The 22,282-nt window shown below is 30.8% G+C and overlaps 1 protein-coding gene across 17 annotated transcripts in view; it reads left to right on the top strand.

Annotated features, from left to right (window-relative positions):
- Positions 1–22,282, top strand: part of LOC128987958 (CUGBP Elav-like family member 1) — a 696,992-nt gene that overhangs the window by 36,871 nt on the left and 637,839 nt on the right. For 7 of the 17 annotated variants that reach the window (XM_054409099.1, XM_054409098.1, XM_054409097.1 and 4 more), the window contains exon 1: positions 3,419–3,663. The exons of 8 other annotated variants lie outside the window; for them this stretch is intronic. The gene's annotated coding sequence lies outside the window, so the exon portion shown is untranslated. Of the gene's footprint in view, positions 1–3,418; positions 3,664–22,282 lie in introns of those variants that run through there. 2 more of the 17 variants (XM_054409108.1, XM_054409103.1) reach the window with 2 other exon arrangements.

Here is a 22,282-nt window from a genome sequence, read left to right as displayed (position 1 = left end):
CTTCATTAGCTATATCAACAAATTTGTTATCTAAAATATTTAAATATTTAAACTAAATGAAATCATATACACTCCACACTATTTGGATGATATCTCTTGTAATATGTCACAATGCCCAAAGAGTAAAGTGAAGAGTAAGTTCTATAATTTATCTTATTCATATTTTGTGCTCAGTATTTTTAGCCTATTTTAGTTTATGAAAGGATGTTGCACACCTACAGGCAAATATCGTTCTAACAGTATGCGTAGATTTTCCCTGCGATTCACACGAGCTGAGAAAAAGGTTTTAATAAACATGCTCGTCTATTAATATATAGAATTAGCCCCATGTTAAATCTTCATAAGAAAAGTTTAATTTATATTTTTGACCCAATTAACATAAATATTTTCTAAATATAAATAAAACTTGTACATATAGGACCAATAACCCTTATTTTGGTACAACCCGCGTGTAATTCGGTCCAATAGTATGGTCAGGCTAGCTGTCATAAGTTTTGCAAAAAAATTTAATCTATAAGATTAGAGTACTTTAACCAAACTGGAAACGAAAAATTACGTTTTTAAACCGGTTTTACAGGCAAGGTTGAGAAATATGATTTTACTTAAAAAAATAAAATTTGCTTTGAAATTCCGTGAGCTTTACATTCACCCTATTAATTGGTAACAATACAACAACTGAACCGCATTAGGTTTGTAATATTCGTCATTAGAAATTTGACTATAGATAGTAATTTATTCTTGTTAAAAGTTTTTCGTAAATCTAGAATAGGATAATATTTGAAATTAAAAGGAAAGTCGTGACGTTATAAAACTAATTTATGCTTTTTACATAGAGATTGTAGATTCACCCTTTCGTCGTATATTTGATGCATACATGACCAATTAACAATACAAAAAATCCAAACGATTTAGCAGTAAAATAACTACTACAACAATTAAGCACCAGACCAAAACACACTTTTATCGCATTGTAAAAATAAAACTCAAAGCAACGAGTGTTGTTTTGATTTAATTCCTCTTATAAAGAAGGGAGTCTTTTATAAAGATCTTTAGAGGTTTAAGACACAATGCCTTTGTTTAAAATAACATGATCCCCTATTATGCTGTGTATTCAATGGGGACGATGTTTCATTAATGTCTGTAGCACCACGGCCACCTAATTGCTCGCTTCTTTTACAAACACAGAAAACATTGCAGTCTTTACACAGCTTGGGTAATTACTCACAATTGGAAAACGTTTTTACAGTTTTCTTTTAAATGTTGAGGTAAAGATGAAACAGTTTGTATAAATTTAAGTTCTATGTTTATACTTTGAACTTAAAGGATGTTTTTCAGTTTTGCTTGTTCCAGTAACGTTTAACTAAACTTAATTATAAATAATTATTAATAGTTAAAAATTAAAATAGTGTTTTGTCATAGTCGTTCCTTAAAATAACTCAAAACACATCTTCCTGTTAAATATGGGTAAATGTAAAGTTTCTGCACTTTGAAGTGAAGAGTTCATGTTAAACCTATTTTTTCAAAGAGATTATTCATCATTTGAGTATGGTTAATTTTAAAGCTTCAATTCACAAGGCATGTCTTCAATAATATATTACGCAAAAGTAAATATATTCATGGACATAATGCACTAAGTCAAGTACAGGTGATAAAATATACATTACGATTACACTTTTAATATATACCTTTACACCGAATAAGAAAATGAAAGATGAAGACTAAGGAGTAATTTTTATACAGTTAAAGATTTTATAAATTTAATCTTTAATGTTGCGTTTAATGTTATTCACAAAGACAGACATTACAAAGTAAAATATACGCACGTTGAAATGTAGAGAGTGTTTATATAAAATAAAACGGTCGGAAAGGATACCAGTAAGTTTTGCCATGAAATTGTTATTGCTGTAGCAAATGACATTAAAATGAACGTAATATAATGTATTTATTATTTACTTATGAAAGCTTTGACGTTTGTAAAAATGCATACTTGGAATTATGATTTAATATCATAAGCATATATTTTACTTTAAAACTCTCTTACTTATTAGAATATCAACCACTTGTATATTCGATTTATGTATAAACTATTCTCATTAGGCTCATGGACATTAATATAGTTTTTCCTAAAATGTATATAGGCCTACTGTAATATTATCATACTATTGCAGATTACTTATCCAGCTAATTAAAATACATTTTTACTCAAATAGTTTATTCTTAGATTTGGTTTGAGTTGAATAGTTTTGGGTTTACCAATTTCAGTATACAGTTGACAGAAATTTTAAGGCTAAACCACCTTAATGCAATAAATATCAGATTTGTTTAAGGTGGCAATCTTCTGCTTAACACACATATTTCGTTTTGAACTGCCATTTGGGATGGGCTACCACGATTCAAACTTAAATAAAATAAAATTAGAATATGAAGGTCACGAATTGTCAACTGTAACAACTTTCTACGTTGGTGTTTACTAATGCGGATTTTTAACCAATCGTTAACGAACTCTGATGGACAAGATAACATAGAATCGTAGTTATTGAGAGCAGCCAGAATCATCATTTAAGAGCTCATTGATTGTGTGTGACGTCTTTCTTATTTTCCTGGAGGATTTGGAAGGGGACACAGTCCTAAAACAGCCTCAGTCCAGTAGGGTTTCAGCTCCCTGGACTAAAACGTCACGGTGACGTTAACCAGGATTCGATTACGATTGCACCCTTAATAAATAGGTTTGGATTGGGGTTCAATAGTTTACTTCCCTGAATTTAGTAATGTAAAATGAGAATGCAAGAGTATAATTGTATGGGTAGCCAATCGGTTTCAGCATTCTCTTCAATATGATAGTCGCTTCTCCGGTTCTAAATGAGATTGTCATTGGACTAAGATGTTTCGTATTTTATTATGATAAATTATTAAATAATGGTGTAATTTAAGTGAAAGGAAATTATTTGGTCGCAAGATGTAGACCGTTACCATACAAAACTAAGCCAAAGTTATTGAATTAGATATACGAATTAAAAACCATCCAACAAAGCAATTTCGTTATTTTATCTTTAGCATTTGGACTTTCTTACATGACACTTGGGACTCATTGTTTTAAATTGGCAACTGTCAATGAAAGTTGTATGGAAATACCCAGGATCATTAGCAGAAAGAATTCGCGACGAATAAACGAAACACTGGACACTAAAAGCTACAATTTTCCTTACAAAACGCCATATAACGCAGTGATGAAGTTGTATCAATTAAAGCTGCTTAGAGGAAGTCTGACCGTCGCACAAACCCTCTCTGTCCAGATATGATCAATGTAATGAAGCGAGTTATTATGCTGGGGGTGGCGGAGGCGGTGCCGAGGTCGGTCGAGTGGTGACGGAAACGCCCGAAGTCCAGAGTCGTCCCGACGCCGCCGACCGTACACCAGTTAGTGACTCGACGCCGGTCAGAGCACCGCGACGCTCAGATCAGCTGTTGACGCTCGACTCCACCTGTGTACCTTGTAAGGTACAGGACGGTCAGTGACGTCATACCTCGTAGAACCAGCTGATTGTAGTTGTGTAATTGTAAATCGTTAAGATGAAATCCACTCGGATCAGTTGATCTTCAGTGATGGTCTTGTGCGGTTTTGTGTTTTGAGTGACTGTTGGACATTGGATACTCGATTAGTCGGTGAGTGTTGAAATATATATATATTTTTTATACTATATGATATATTGCATCTTAATTAATTATTTTGGTATTGAGTGCTAGATTTAGGTTAATATATGTATCTTTTTAATGCAATCGAAATAAACAAATTCGTATTGTTAATTGGAAATTGGTGAGAGTTTTTATTCCAGGAGATAGTAAATAAAGCCATTTTTAAGAGAAACGTACACTGGTTTCCATAAGTAATTAGAAAAACATAAATTAGTTCATTCGCGTTAATTTTTTAAACTTTCATTTTCCCATCCATGTGGACATTTAATATATGTGTGAAATTTATCATGTAAACAAAGGGGCGAGGTCAAAAGGGTACATCAAAGAATATGATAAAAAAAACATAATTACAAAACTTTATTGAAATCTCGTAATTACAAGAACTCTAATCATGGTAGTAAATAAACTATCCAAATATTCAATGTAAATAAAACACAACATCGGAAACATTGTAACATCGTTATTCACTACACGAATCGTACTGCATGCATATTAAACAAAAATTAATAGAGGTTTAATCAAATGGAGAACAAAAGATATTTCATTTACGGCGCTGTGGAAGCGAACGTTATCTGAAATTGGAAAATTCTAATTTAATACAATGCTCTAGTAATCGAACGCCGTGGGCAAATAATTCCCAATATTGGAATTGTCATGTTTGAACATAACAGGCCGACCTTGCTGTATTACTAGACTATGTTACTTTCTTGTTCTGTAGCGTAAAGAGTGATGTTTTGTGTATGATACGGTGTTGGAAAATATTATGTTTTATGTAAAAGTACTACAATGTTGTGTTGAACGTATAACTGTTGTGTAAAATTGAGTTTCTTGCTTTTTTACGACCTGTGATTCGTGTAAACTAATTTAGTGTTCTTTATAGTACGATGTTTTGTTTAAAACCTGGTATATTTGTGCATATTATTTGGAAATTATGTGTCTTGAATTAAAAAATGATATTAAATAAATAATAGGTTTTTAACTTGTATCCGTTGTTGATAAAATATTTCCTTCTTTCAATAAATGACTAATGGATTTCAAGGAATGTTGTTTTCCTGTCAAATCTTCTGTCTTCTTATTTTAATAAATATATAAGTGTTCAGCAAAATAGAAGATGACGAAAGGTATAAAATTGCAATATAGCCTTAAACTATTTTAATTTATTAAAACTATAGGATTGGAGACGGTAACAGGTTATTGACACATATTAATAGTTTCTTCTGTATAATACAGTAGTATGATTTAAGACCGATACAAAGTTTTTCAAACACATGTAAATTACTAGAGTTCATTAATTTTATACTGTGTATATAGTGAAGATTGTTTAAAAAATAAATATAGTTTTACAGTCACTAGGTTTCGATATTGTATGCATATTTAGGAAGAAGATTTTACTTAGATTTTTAAGAACTCAAGAAAAATATAAAACGATTCATTAATAAATACGGAGAAACTTGACGTCAAAACAATTAGTGAAATATTGAAACTTTTTTAAAATTTAATTTACTTTTGTTTTGCAGAGTTCAACGAAAAATTAGTTTAATTCTTTTATTCATAAGATAAGAAATATAATGGTAATTTTAATAAAAATAATTATGACTGACGATTTTATATTTCCTTGTACGAACTTTAAATTCAAAATAACGCCTGGTGGACAAAAACGGACGCTATCTTGGGACTTGTTATCTTGTGGACCTTACTCGACCTTTATAATGCAAACTTCTGGGCTTTCAACTTAATTAAAAAACTTGACACGTAATATTACTAAATCATTGCATATATAGATTATCTTTTGTTGAATGTGAGTATTTTAAAAGACCTTTTCAACTACTTGTTGTCTGTATTTTGCTTTAGAATTTAATATTTGTATAACAAATAATTAAGCTATTTGAAGGTATATTCAGTTTGGAATGTATAATTTGAATGAAACTACAAATAGATTGTGTACTTTTTACAAAATATAATAGTATAATGTTGTTGGATACATATTTTTATTAATAACACTTGAATTTATTATGTAAAAAATAACACGGTACGATCTACATATATTACTCGTATATATAATCGTCTTTGTTAAGATTGAGAAGTAGTAAAGAGCAAATGATACTACCATATTTTGAAATGGAAGCACTACGAATACCTAACTCATTCATAATACTTTTTTTAGTAAACATAACAACGTATGTAAACTATTATAGGCTACTCATGAGTATTAGAATTTTTATCAATTAAACGTGAGGTAAAGGAAAGTATAAAGTTTATAAATAAATTGTAATAATTTCAACCTATTTTTGCAATATGAAAAGCAAAGCTTACAAAAAATAAACACTAGCTACAATGCAAAAAAAATCTCAGTTTGAATAATATTTTAGTTTTTAAATTTCAAAAACATTCAACGTAAACTTACTAAAAATACAATTATATTAGAAACAGAGCAGAATGCAACAGTAGTGTTTTTATGTCCATTGTGGCGTGCGTGTCCACGGCTATACGCGTTGGCACCCGCTACAGCTATTATTCTCTCACCACGCAAACAATAATATTTACAATTAATTTTAACTACAAAACCCAATTAGTGTGGCCACTATCCTAGATTCAGTGTTGGCTTTTAATTACTTCTGTTGCGGCTGGATTTATTTCACTGATTTTATCATCAACATGTTGCAAAAACTACGTGATTTATTTGTCAGATTTTAAATAGTGGCAGTTTTTAAATTTTTAAGTTAAGTTTTGAGTTGTAAACTAAACTAAAAACTAAAAACATAAGTTTTTTTTGTTGCAGTTTATTATTTGCAAGATCTTTAGACTTGAGATCAAAGTACATATTTTTTATTCATAACATATGTGTTTTTAAGTGTACTATATTTACTTATAAGAATCTACAGCAAATATGTCAAAGATGTTTCAGCAAATCGAACCTACCTTTTCGCGACGATGACTTTTTTAATATCAAATAAGAACCGAAACATCATTCCTACTTGCGTTAGGCATTTCCTAAATTTGGTTACCTACCCAAAACTTGTTACATAGCAATAATTGTAATCATTTAACGAACGTAAGAAAGAAAAAAAATTACATCTTGATCAGCATCGTACGTGTTATTAAATTACCTGAAAGCGCAAAAAAATAGTCTAACAACACTTATAATAATATATTTAGTTATTTACACTTAATGTTTACTCACAAGACGGTAATTACATGTAAAAGGTGGTAAGTGGTGATCAATTTCGATTGGACACTCTAATCATGAGACAGCATTTGCCTATTGGGTCTGATGATGATTGGAGTGTCCAATCGAAATCGATCGCCACCTACCATCTTTTTTATGTATTTACCGTCTTGTGAGTAATCAGTATAGATGTAAATAAAAATACTAGTGTAATATAAACATTCAAAATATACAAAATGGCCCTCTTATTCAATGTATTTGTATCACCTGTATTTTTCTGAACATATTAGTTTAACTAAAGTGTTCTTATTCTGTGATATTATACTTTAAATTTCTTTCTATGTTCTCTGCAACAGATTGTATAGAATTTTTTATATGTTAAAATTTATGAAAAACCTTTAAATATTAACCTACCTCAGTAGTAATTTTCAACTTAAACTAATATTTTACGTATAGTAGGCATACTTAGTTCCGAATGAAATATTATTTTTGTTTGTTAAATTACCGTTAGGATTTTTATTTTTATTTTATTTTTGCAAAGTACATTTAGCGATGTACACTTGAGATGTTAAAGTCTGCGCTTGAGATGCAACAAGTACTGTATTCCCCTCGCGACCGCTTGTCTGTCTCTGTGTCTGTCTGTCTATCCGTCCGTCTGTCTGTATGTGTCTGTCTATCTGTCTATTTGTCTAATGCTACGGGGTCCTCATGGGACACCGTGTTGGTTTATCTAACTCCGTTTGACAAACTATTGTCAACAATGCAACTAGCAATGCTGTTTGTACTGTTATACGACTCCAGGCTATCGTTTGTACTATGAATAGGAATTATTGTATTCATGTATAATGTTTTGTATACGCATGGGATTATATTTATGGAATATAAATTGATGGAGTGTATTTGTATTTCTGCAATGTTAAGTTATCTTACATACAGCAGAAACTTTGTCCAAAAATAATCTACGTAAAAAGTAGTGTTATACACACACTTGTTTCGATATCTTGACTTATGTTTACATTCAACTAGCTTGTTTTGTTTTATTGAATTTGACTAATTTTTACTTGACACAGATCTGGTTGAAATAAGAGGAAGATATTATGTTTTGTAAATTTTAGGTGAACAGCAGAAAATTTCTTAAATATAATTTAAGGTTACATGTTTGTACGAGTATTATTACATCGTGTTCTTATGCCAAGAGTGCAGTTACTATATGTATTGCAGCATAACAAGAGTTTATTTAGTAAATCTTTCTTTGAATGTTAGTTTCAAACTATTTGAAAAAATAAATCGTCAAAACACTAAAATATTACATCGTCAACATAAGTATTTGAAGAGCAATATTTATCAAATTTTAATGTATAGCAATCTTTTAAATGCAATTACATAAGAAATGCGTATTGTTAATTGAAATGAGCTAAATCTAAACTGTTCAACTGAAGAGTAAAGACAAACCTAATTGTGAAACATTGGATGTTCTTTATTGATATATGTAAAATGTTGCCAAAACGTATTGCAGCTATATTATAAATCGTCCGCCGCAAAACTAATCAATAAAGTAAAACACAAGGAAAAAAGGTATCAAACAATAAACTAAAATCAAATAGATTTCTTGCCTGTACAAACACATTAATCATCGAGCATTATTCATGCAATTTGGTTTGAAAACCAAATTGTTTGCACCACTTATATTTTCTTTTGTATTGAATAAACACTTGAATGTGTGTTAAAAAGCATGATCTAGGTCTCATTAATTACACCTAGTTCTAGAATTGAACATCCATAAATTTGCAACCAACAATAATATTAATTAATTAATCCACCTAAAAATAAACAATAAGTTCCAATGTCAACCTCAAAATTCCCCCTACCACAACAATCAACACGTGGGGGAGGGGTAACAGATGACCCGCGGACGGTGGCGCACCCTGTGTTAACCCTTGCCATTAATTTATTTCAATCCGCCATGTTTTGTGGTATTGATACGTTCCACGGGCATTTGTCTCTGTAACTAATGACACTCAACCCTGCCATGGGATTTATGTTCTTAATTTATCAAATTGATACTTTCCTGTAGAGCAACACTAGAATTAATCGTGGTACAAATTATGCGCGTCTAGTTATAGCGACGTTGACACGGTTTAGACTTTGGATATTGTTGGATGGACACGTAGCTAGTTTGATTTGTGTCCGGTTATGACTGAATGTGTTAGTTTTGTCAAAATTATTATTTATTTAGGTCTAGTTTTACAATATGTACTTTAAATTTTGGTTATAAAACAGAAATAGTTTAAGTTTAAACCAAATCGATTTGGTTGGTTTATAGATTATAAAGTTTATGACATAACGTGAAATAGACTCTACACACATTAAAACTATCTAGTATTTACTGGTACAGTAGTTTATATAGAGATTTAAAAATCACAGTAAGATTTACCGAGATTTACCTACAACAGTTATGTTTAGTCCTCCCCTGGCAGTAACATGTATGATGTTTCATTTTAAAATACAATCAGTGCCCAATTGAAGGATGGACAATACTGTAAATCTAATTTTTGTTCACCCACTGAGTTTTTAGTAGCAAAAACATTACATTTATACTTAATAAGTTCGTCTTTGACTTTTTAATTAAATTTTACGAGTATCTACCGTATATTGTTTAAGCAACAGTTTTTTACGAAAAATTAATCCTGAATTGAATTAAAATCGCAACATTCCATCAACTAATCAGATAATCGAGTTAAAAATGAATTTATAAGTCTTATCTAACTTAACTAAAAGAATTGCAACACTATCCCCACTTCATTAAAAGCTGTTCAAGATTATGCATTAAGAGACTAAAAACATATTTGAACCCCTTGGAATATATTGTACATCAAATTTTAAATCTGATCGCTATGCATAAGTATGTAAATTGTAAAATTCTCTAAGATAGGTATCCTAACGAAATTTAATACTTAATCAAGCCTAAGTTTTGACATGACCTGTTGTCAGTAATACAGATATTATACATATCTGTCAGTTTTTAAACAAATGTTTCAAATTGAGTTGTATGAAATTTACATCTACAATATGTCATATTAAAATTAATTAAATTATTTAGAAAACTTATTCATACAATGTTATATTTTTATAAGCAAATACAAATAATCCTTTATACATTGTAGCAAGTTCAATGTTGAGGCGGCTCCGACTAAAGGACAAGTTGGCCCGCATTTGTGAGAAGGTCTGTTTCAGATATAAATAAAATATTTCTCATCTCTCGGCTCACTTTGAAACATCCTTACTCTTCTATTTATCATGCATATTACATAAGTTTGTATGGATTCGTGCTGTTATTTAAAAATGGAAAATAAAATAAATTTAAGGTATTTTTATGAATAAGAAAATAAAATATTGAAAAATCATCACTTATTGGTGTTTGATCTAATGTGTTAATGGCTGGTGTACTATGTTTGTTTAAATTTTCTAGTAATAACAATGAACTAACGATTAAAATTATATTTAATCCAACTACACGATTTTACTGTCCTTATTATGAAGAGGTCACTTAATAACCTCTTTTAATCGTCCAAATACAAATTTCCAAGACAAGTTGATATTCCCTAGCCTATTCATTTAGTCTAATAAGTATACGTAATTGTAAAGTCTATTGTAATGTTGTTCGACTTCATTTCACACTACCAAATAAACATACAAGCTTCAAAGAATATTAAAACTGTTCCCTTTCAAAACGAAGAAAATTGGCGTCGAAAACAACTACAAATTTTAAATTTATATTATTCAAGATGTTGTAATTGGTTTATGTTAAAACTGTACGTTCAATTTTCAAAGATATTCCATCCAAGCCAAAACAAGTGCAGCATTAAATAAAAAACATTTACAATATGATTTATATTAGTTCGTGTTGTGTGAGATACATTATGTACGTTGAGTTGTAACTTCAACGGCGATGCAACTACGTCAGGTTGGCACTACTGCGGCGTCAATTAGATTCGCAATGTTTATTCACTAGAAAGCATTTGTCTGAGGAAATTGCCTCCTAACTGTATGACTGAAAATGCAACACTTCCTTCAGCGAATCCAATCTCAGACAGAATCAAGTTTGGAGCTACATTCCGTGTAGGAAGAGGGATCCTGTATATGGATATTTTATCTTTGGAAATAGGTGTTTCCAAAAAGCATTTCTTTGCTATATGTTGTGCTTTAGTACATTTACCTTTTTATTTCATTTTGTATGAAATATGAGAAATAAAGTGACTTTTCGTTATTTTACTCAGCATTAATTAAGCTTTAATTAAATACAATTTTCTTAATAGTTTAAATCAAATATTATTTAAAAGGTACAAAAGATTTTAAATGTATTTTTCTAATTGATTAAATCTATAAAAATAAACGGGATCAGCATTCTGACACATACTTTCTCCCATAAGTTTGTCAACAACCTTTATTATGTGTAAGCGGTGAGAGTAAATATACGGAAATGGGATTAGTACAATTTTGATCAGAATTAAAAGGACTATAACATACTAAATTTTTATCAAAATCGTTTGGGTCATTTTTGTGAAAATCCGATTTTTCTGTTATTTTATGGGGTTTTTATGGGAATATAACATAATTTACAATAACTTTTGAACAGTAAATTTTACAGAAATGGGATTTGTACCATTTTGTTCAGAATATAAAGGACTATAATATTCTAAATTTTTATCAAAATCGTTCGGGCCGTTAACCCGTTTTCAGTTTAAACCCGTTTTTAGTTTTTTAAGCAAATAAAATAATTAGTAGAGAGATATTAGCGAAGAAACACTAACATTTTCATGATAAAAAAACTGCTTCAAAATATGTTACTATTATTTTAAAAATTATTCGATTCATATTTGGATTCTACATCCCACAAACCGTAATCAATCATAGGGTTCTTTTAAAATACGTAGCCTGACTTTCTTCCCAAAGGAAACAAGTACATCAAGAGATTTTCTCCGACAAGTATGTACTTATCTTCAAAAGTTCCCCTTTCTAACGCCTGTAAAAAATAACGTCCCAAGCAATTAATTTGTGAAACCAGTGAGCTTGCCCCAGCCACAACTTTACAACTTTATGGACGATGTAGACGTCTATACTGCTATGAAGGGCTGGAAGGGATTTTATAACGGTCGATTGAGGGGGGAGATAATATGGGGCAAGTTTTGCCGCACCTGGGAAATGTTCAGTGTCAGACCCACTCAATGTAATTGAACCAGTGAAATGTGGAGTCAGAGTCGGCGAGCGCTGGCCACGTCGTTCTGGCTTGTGTCATACGTATTTTCAACAGATAAATTAAATTAGTTGAGTTTTTTAGGTATTTTTCTAAGGGTCTCTACATATGGCTCACTACAATCCTTAGCTATGATGTTTTACATGTAGGAATATGTGTTGTGTATATAGTATAATCGGTACGTTCGTAATACACCGACCACACCGATAAATCTACTTCCAAATAAGATTTTGATTAATTTGAATGACAAAATCTTCCTAACCTGACCCAAAACATAGTCCGTCCGCAGGATTTAATCAGGTCAGGTTAGGTTTGGTTAGATTAGGTTAGGCTTTAAGTTAGGTTAGGTTAGGTCAGGTTATAATTATTATGCTTAGTCGGTACAGAACCAAAGTACGGTGTAATCGTAGAATCTTCAGTTTATGTTTATTTTGATTTGGGTTTGGTTCTTTTAGCTTTTGTATGATTTCACGAATATTGTGGTGAACCAATACATTTTTTGTTATGGTTTACCATGTTTGTTAAATTACAATAAACATGGAAAGTTTTTGAGAAATAAAAAAGAGTGGAACAAGAAATTAAGAAGTTTGTATACATATCTTTTATACAGAGGGTTAACGATATTGTTATATTGTTCATGATAGTGATTTTAATGTAATATCTTAACACATCATGGTGTTTACATATTTGTTCATATAGAAACAAAATGCTGTTAAATTTTAAATAAATGGGGTTTGCAAAAATGTTAAAAATCTTTAAGTGACTCCATGGTGTTTTTTTCCTGGTCAGGGTATTTAGTTGCAACCCTCGGATTTGAGAATGAATACAAAGCTGAAAAATCGTAACATATTCAACTCAACACTATGAAAAAATTACTTGTTGCATTTTGATTTGGTGTGACTTTTAAAAATGGAAAGCGCGAAATATGAAAACTGTTTTATGATGGTTGCATGGAAATATATTCGGCCGTTTTATATTATGATGTACGTTAACAGTTTAGTAAATGTAAAATTATAACTATTTTCATCGTAAAACTTACTTAATACCATTCTCGCAATCAGCAATGTACTTAAAGCTCACTATAAAATACCAACTAATATTAGGAAAATTAAAGTACATCAGAAGAATGTACTTTAAACGTAGACCAGAATTATCACCAGTAAATTCACCGTGAAAACTTATATCAAATGTCCTTCTACCGCCCTTGCTATACTTACACCACTGAAAATAGCCGTGACCTGCTAAGAACGTAAGGAACTATGCCTCGCCATGCGTTACAACTGGCTCTAGTTCATCACACTCAACCTAACATTGATAAAAATACCCTAAGCGTCCCCTGAGACACTGAAAGAATTTTTTTGTTTTGTTAAAACGACACGAGGCAAATCTCTGTTTAATATGAGACTGTTCAAAAGATATTTGCTCTTGCCCAGTATATCGCTAAACACGCCGTTTCCATCTGCAGTAATTTACATATTGTTTATTGATATTTCATTTTATTATTTTAATCTCTAAGTAGAACATTTTATTATCAGACCACCAATGTGACGAGATAGACAACTGGTCGTTGGTTTGTATGGCCTAGGCGTCGTTAAATTCTGTTACCATTTATTTGCACTTGTAGTAGACATGGGAAACGTCAAGGGAACAATGTACGCAAATCACATTATGCAATTAATATTCCTTAAATAACATAAGAGGGTAAGCTAGGCAAATACATGAAAAATTCAAAAATAGTGCATGTAAATTACACTATCAAATGGTTTGTATCACATCGTACCCTTACAAAAAATAAAATCATCATCATCACTTATAGTTGGAAACATAATATATGCACGTAGTAACTAGAGTTTGTAGAATATATATATATATATATATATATATATATATCTCAAATAATCGTATGTCCCTAACGTATGAGAATAACAATAAGCACAAACACTAACTTCAACCCTAAATAGGTATATTTATCCAAGTAACATTACAAAGAATTTCAAAAAAATTTAAATGTATGAATTTGTTTCTTAGTTGCTCAGTATTTATGTTTAAAACGTGATGTCCTAAACATTTGAATCTTATTAGAAAGGATAGACTAATGACAAACACTGCATCCACTTCAACGTAATCTGTGTAGCAGACGACGTACAGCTTTGTGCAATAATTACCTTGAAACCACAAAGATGCAGCAGACAGCATATCAGTGTATGTGCTGGCTGCTAGGTGTCCAGTTCTGTGGAAGGATGCCAACTCCAAGCGGCTCTCATAATATGAGATATGATTTTATCTATACACTTCTTTTCTTTTTCATCCGAATTCAGAAATATTACCGAAATAAAAGACTACAGTAGTAAAACATGTAAGATGTACATTTTTTGTGAATTTTGTGTATAATATGAGTTTTTATATCAAAGTTGTACAAGTCAGGCTGTTGGAAAACTATTAACTTTCAATGTTAGTTTTGTGGCTACTCATGTTTATTTTAATCATATTTCGGGTATATAGAACTAAAAGGACCAAGATAAAAAATATAATTTGACAATGTCGTAACACAGAATGTGCACTTTTCTTTCATAACAGATTCAAAACAATTACAGTAGCCTATGCCACTATATATTTGTTAACAACATAAGGCTTATAGGGTATGCAAACATATTTCTATCAGATCTTCATGGTAAAATAAATTGCTGATCAAAATGTTAAATCAAAATTTTTTTGTTGATCTACGAAACAGAAATCAACATTTTAAGTATAGACGCCTAGTACTAAAAGTTGTGCTTTTAAATATATAAAACTAAAACACAATAGCTATAGCGTTCATAAAAAAAAAACAAAAAAAAAAACAATTCAACCAGTTGGAAATTAAATTTAATATTTTACTCCCAATTGTACATCTTTGTATTACAAATGTTTTTGGGACAAATTAAATAAAATTTGTTTACGATTCATGATTTTATTTGACAACTACGTTGAAAAAATATCCGAAAAAAAAATCTGGATTGCAAATACATACAAAACCAGCTATTTATGCAAATACCCTTAGCGAAGTTTCCGTATATCACAGACACATAAATGAGTTTGAAAGTGATGCAAACAGAATTCATCACGGGATGTGACATGTGCCTCTTGCGATTGGAGGACATACGGCTAATTGGTTAATCCCTTTAGGTCAGCCGAGCAGCAGAAATTTTATCATTCGCAGTGGAAATTCAGCCGAGGTTTGTGCAGGTTTTGTTTCCATTGTGAAATAGGTTAGGTCATATTTTAAATCCTAAATCTTTAACGTTTTAAAATGTGTTAGGGTTATGAACTGATTAAATGTCAAAACGAATATGTACCCACACCATACACGGATTGTATTGGATTGAGTGAATATTTTGTATAAAATGTAATAGTAGACTCTAATATAATTGGGAAAACAATATAGATTCCCAAGACCACCTAACTAGGATAAAATTTGAAGTAGAGAAGTATTTTTTAGTGAACAACAAAAACAGAAAATTTATGCAGTCCGAAAATTTATTTCAATAACGAAATCATTGTGAGATTTATTAATTTAACATTTTTTGACTAATATAACACGTAGTACCATAATATACCAACTTTTGAAAGCAGTTAAGACTCAGAATTTAGGTTAATACTGTACTAGAAAATAATGCAAGATAAAAATAAGCCAAGAAAAAAATAGAATTAAATGTTTTTTTTCACATTATAAAAATATTTTTCTTGAATAAGAGTGTTGTATTCTAGTAACATTATTTTTAATTTTAGTTTTTAATACATAATAATTAAGTGTCAAGTGTAAGTTTGTGGAGTTATACCGGCAGTTGGTAACCCTGACGGAAAGGTGTAAATAAAACATGGCTCATCTCCCGCGCTATTGCTTGCAGATTGCCGCCATTTCTTATTCATGTATACTCTCCAATTCCGCTTTATTAAATAAGAAAATTTCTTTGGGTTGAGAAAAGAAAGGGCTCCTCACAAATACAAACAAATTATGTCTGTTTTCACTCGGGGTTGCTAGCTGGGTTACTGAAAACAAAAATAAGTTTTGAATTTGGTTATGTGTTACGTATAAAGTAGTTGGGTTGAAAAATACAAAAACTCGCGGAATGATTATTTTTTTAATTTCTTGAATTGTCTACAGGTAATATTATTAGACTAAAAACTAACGAAGTAATCGTAAAGGCATTGGATAAATTCTCTGCTCCTTTCAACGAAACTAGTTGTAGAAAGACACTGAGGTGTAAATGTTATATAGAAGCTATATGTTATTCTTGGAAAAGATATTGATATTTGCTGAGTCATTCAAATATTCTATACCAGCAATCCCATAATTTTGTAAAGGTTTTTCTGTTTATGACTTCAATGATAAACCAGGACAACGTTTTTATCATAGGAACTAACAAAACCGACAGGCAATATTTATTCTGTTTTGAAAATCTGTAGAAAGTTCACTTAGCATTTACTTTAACCCAAACACACTTATTAATAAACTAATAATAATTTTATTATTATTTTTTACTTAATTATTCCACTTTCTAAAGTAAAAAGCATGAACCACAACTAATAAAAAATGAATACAGGCTAAATGCACAAAATTAACAAAGAATCTTTTTATTATTTTAATTCAAGCAGATATCCATTACATTTTACAAGCAATTTGGCTACATACAATTAAATATTATAGTAACTCGTATTATACCATCAAAAGATATAAGCTTCATGATCGCTCGTCGATAGATAATTGAATAGTTTTCGAGTTGCAGCCCGAATTAAATTACTGTCCATCGGTATTGAATTACTCCGAGAGAAAAATTGTGAAACATATTTTTTATTGGAAGGTTCAAATGAAGCACATTTTTACACACTTTTAGTAATTTAAATGTATTACTTTTGACACCACTTACATATTAATTATTTTGCACTAGATTTTTTAATGAAATAGTATTTTGTAGAATATATGTAGTTCTTTTCTGCAACAAATATTTTAGTTATTTTTGTGTAAACTACTTGTGTGTGAGTTACTTGGTAATCGGTATAAGTTCTTTACTTATGTAACAGCCGTAAATAACAAATAAATTATACTTTAAATTTTTCTATTTCATGGCTTTTAATGAACACTTTTTTTCTTATTGTGTTAACATTAGACTTACTGCTCGTTTAATTGCAATCAGGTATCTTACAATTAAAACAAAATACCACTCTAATACAACCTGATTGCACTGTTATAACCAAAAGTCAAATGATTCACAATTGCTAGATTGTTTTCATAACCAACAGGGCTTTAAAGCTTAGTTTGTTGCCAAACGAACCCCGAAAAACAATCACTTTATTTATAATTACTTACTTTGTTAATTGACTAGCTGATGCAGAATGCAGAAATACTGTAGGGCAGTGTACCCATGTGATTTGTCTGCGTTATCGTTGAGTTTTTTTTGTTTTTCGTGGATTTTATACTAAATAAATTATTTATAGAAGTACTGAAGCTTCGTTTTTCTTTGTGAAATAGCGTCTATAGAAATGTGACAAAATGGATAGAAAATTCCGTTTGGAGCACTCTTAAAACATTTAAAGGAAAACTCATGAACTACGTAAATGCAATGCTAGACTATTTAGCAAAAACCATGGCCTTAAGGCAGTTGTTGGATAGTGATATTTTCACAAGGTAGTACCTTTTATATTAGTTTGTATTATACGATTTTTGAAAACTAATATTTAATTTAGTGTTGAAAATATGCATAAATAGAAGAAAACAAATTCCATCACTATATTGGAAAATAAAATACATTTACCAAAAATTTTTCATACACAAACAAACGTTTAAAACCCGAAAGCAGTCCTGACACTTCAATAAACACAATTACCCAGGATATCTTTATAAAACCTCTTAAGCTTATTGATTAAACATTCCCCAAAATACTTTCCAATAATCCGCTGATTATATGTCCCCAACACTAATTGATGCATACATCTCCATTCCATTTATAGACCCAAAGGAGCTCTTACAGGCCGGATATTTGAAGACGCAATTTGCTCCAGAAAGGTTAACCCAATATGGCGGCACTTGTGGTATAGAATCGCATTACAGGAACATGGCCTAGACAGCCTTTACTGGTCTTTGATCTCCGTAGGTCCTTGAGGTTACGTCGTGTGACATAATTGAGGTTATGTTGGGAGAACTGTTTGTGGAATTGTGAATTGCATTTTTATAACTTTCTTGATTTTGTGTAAACCAACTCAATGTGGTGATTTTAAAGCTATACAACTGTTACGGTAGTATAAAATCTTTTGTTAGGTAACTAAATAGAAGAGCCATGTTAAGTTTCTTCAGGGACTTAAGGTTTGTGAAATTACCATGGCATTCATATTTAGACGAAACTACTGTTTTAAGGCAAATTTGAGCGCGCAAAATATAGAGTAACCTGTAATGTGATCAAACGCGGTACAGTAACACTGTGTTTGAGAACAAGTTTAGATAGTGAATTAAGTAGAAATTTGACATTCCTATTCACATTTATTTGAAGAAATGGCAAAGAAATCGAAAATAATTTCTGTATAGTTTTCTTCATAATACTTGTTTCAATAGTAAATATCTATTTAGACTTTGGCTACTACTAACACAAAGAATTTCAACATTGTTATTTTCATATTGTATGCAGAAGGATAGGTTAGAGAACGCTGGGTTTAGTTAGGTTGAGCTTAGAATTGTTGAGTTAGGTTATGTGATGTTACACTTGGCCTAAATTTTATGATATAAGCATTTTCTGATTGAATACAAAACTATTTAATACGACAAAGAATTAATGCCCACATTCACAAAATGTATCATACGTTCATACAGATCAATTAAAAACGCGAAAATAATAATTGAAGAATGTTTTTGGGAGATCTAATTGTATTTGGTACCATAATACACGTTGAGTCTAGCTTGTGTTATATTTGTAGAGATAATATTGTTGAAGGGTGGTGTGGGGAGGGGTGGGAGGGTAATATGAGACAAGTTTTCAAGCACCTGGGAAATGTTGAGTCAAAGCCACTCTCTCTAATTGAACTTGTGAATTGTGGTGTAAGTTGTACACTGGACAGAGCCCTTTATTGTAGTACTTAACGTTATAACGAGGTTGAAACACAATCAGTGAATTTTATGATATTTTATATGGGAGATGGGAGGGTTATAGTTTTTACCATTGCAAGCTGAAAAATTTATCCATTAATTTGTTAATCTTTTTTATATCCTAGGACGCTAGGTTTTGGCCCGATAATTAAGACTAGGTCTAGAGGGTCGCCGCAGTTATCATATAGATAAAAATCATTTAAGTTTAACGGGATTTTAACCAGGTTACCAAAGTTCCACAGTTTACCCATACCTGCTCGCTTCCCTAGAAAAAAAAAACAATAATAGGGGATAATATAACCATGCTATTTGATACAATATTTTATTCTAATATTTGAAATTGGGCAGACACATTGTATTATCAAACAGAAACAATATCTCATTACATGGACAAAAAGTAGTAGCAATAGAATCTATATTTGCCAATTTAACTGCCAAATCAAATATATAACATATTTCTTATTCCAGGGTCATCCATAGGTTCTGGGAAACCATCTTTTACCATCCATTTGGAATTGTCACTAGAAATTAAAAAATTTTAAATACAGTTTTTACACTTCAAAGCATGAATGTCCAACCACTGAAAGCAGTGATTGTCAAATGTATAATCTTACTATCTTTTTACTGGTAATTCCACGGAAGTAGGTCACTGTTCGTTTAAATGTTTTAATTGAAGATTTGTTATTGCTAGCCGTTTTATTAAAACAAATACTGTATTTTTATGGTGTTAAAATAAGAAATGAATTTAAAAACTATGTTTTATTCGTCTTCAATTAAGTTTCTGGAAGATACTGATATTCTTCAATCTGGATAGTTAAAGTTAATTTTTTTGTAGGGTAATATTAATGGTTTCCTTTTTTAAATAAAGTTATATAACGTTATAATGTTTTGATTTCCTTAACATATTTTATAAACAAAAGTCCCTTTAAATTAGCATTAACAGTGTTGAACAAAGAATATATTATGAAATTTCAAAATTTAAGTCTATATCTTGTAGATGTTTATTCGTACTCAAATTAAAATTAAATATACCTCCTTTTTATTTTTGACCAAATGAAGAAAATTATTTTTATTTATCTTAGAATATTATTGAAACTATTGAGATATGTTGCACGATCATTGTTAAACTATCATTTTAACCAAATACCAGTGCTTTCAGTTTTGTACACCATTTCTCTCTGTTAGCGTAAAATAAATACAGTCAATCATTCATTGTGTACAATCATTTGCCTTTCTTTCTTTATGAAAATATATTATAATTTTTTTACTTATAAAAAGTCTCCGCCGCTGAAGTGTAAGGTTGGAATGGAGACTCGGAGTCAGGGAGACTCAAATTACGCTCGTTCTAGCGTCAGCCTTTTACTGACGATTTCTTTGATCTTCTTACAAATACCTTTAGCGTATGACAACTGATATATGGGTTTATATCTTGTGTCTAAGGGGAAACCTGAGTGATCAGACATCGATACCTACATTTATACCTTAATACTTCAGTACACCTATATTATAGTGCTGACGGATTATGACATGGATAAATTGTATGGGTTATTGTATAGATTAAAACGTATGAATGCACGTTCACATGTCATTGATTGATTGCATTAATATAAAATTGTTTTGGTATATCTAGTTTTCAAATAAAACTTTATTACTCAATATAAGTAGATACCATGGTAGTTTGGTGAAATTACTTTCGCATCTAACTTCGATTTTCACACGTTGACAAAATTTAAATTGAACTAAACGCAAATCTATTAAAATACCTATTTCAATGGTAAACACACCATTCAGATTTTTAATTTTGTAATAAAAGTTTGAGTTGTAAATGGTGCTTAAAAAAAATAATAAAATTAATTTCAGATAGTTATATTATATTTATTATATATAGCAAGATACAAGACGATTTTTAATTTACTCGAATACATCATAAAACGATCGTCAGCTATGCGATTTAGGGATGATGAAAATTTCCAGATCAGCGAGCTGTCTTCAAACGGTTATTCAATTATAATGAGAAGTCAGTTTGAACCCCACCCTTTGGTCAAACGTCCCCCAAAACTGAACTCACCCCCAGGCGTCAATTATAAATGAGTTGTAAGAATAACATGAATATGTCGATATTTAGGCAATAAAATTGAGGTAATTTGCGTCCGGTGTAAAGTGTAGTAGCCGATTGAATGTTTCTTTTCTAAGCAAGTAATTTCGCTGCTGCAGGGATGGTATAGTTTTGGGGGTCTGAAACCATTATCTCCTGCTATCAGTTTAGGTTCAAAAGTATTAATACAAAAACATTTTAACGTTATTTTTATGTTTTACAATTATTATTTAATACGTTTTAAATTTAAATTAAATTCCTTTGGTAATTCCATTATAAAAACAAACCATAGAATTTAGATATACTTACCTAATTACTCAATCCTATTGTTACTCTAAACTTTGTTTACTTAGGTCAAACTTATGAATTTATACTGTCTCCTGAACACTCCGATTTTATGTCTGCTTTTAAATATTGGTTAAGTCCATAAACCATCAAATGCACCAGTTGAACCATGGAATGACACTCTTCATTGTTCACTATATCAGTTTACCACAGGTTTCATGCAAAGACTGAGCGTACTTTTCCCGGGAGTTTGGAGAAGCAGCAGTTGGAAAAGGGACCGGAAGCAAATGACAGAAAGACGTCGCGCTCCCATTTGGCATAGCTCCATGAGGAATGAACAACACCTAACCTTCACCAGGCTCTCTGACTATACTTTCCCAACGTGTCATTGGTTTTGGTTACTGCAAGAAAATTTGTCGACCTTTTGTAAAAACCAGTTAAATTGTTTTGCGCTTTATTTTGATGTGATGACCATACGAATTATGTAGTTATTTCAAGCCAAGTAGTGTAAAATGAGTGGCGCGATCTTGTAGTCTTGGTAGTGAATTGTAGTCTTGTTGTGGCCGATATATTCCTTAGACACAGCTGTTAATTAATAGCCCATACAGCCAATGACAACTAAAGGACCTTCAGTTTATAGTGGAATCCGAACCACATATTTGTATTGTAATAATT

Source organism: Macrosteles quadrilineatus, unplaced genomic scaffold (assembly GCF_028750875.1).
Source record: "Macrosteles quadrilineatus isolate MER2022 unplaced genomic scaffold, UCM_ALF_1.0 Scaffold_2__2_contigs__length_208266976, whole genome shotgun sequence".
Classification (NCBI taxonomy): Eukaryota; Metazoa; Arthropoda; class Insecta; order Hemiptera; family Cicadellidae; genus Macrosteles; species Macrosteles quadrilineatus.
This window is presented reverse-complemented; position numbering and strand designations above follow the sequence as displayed.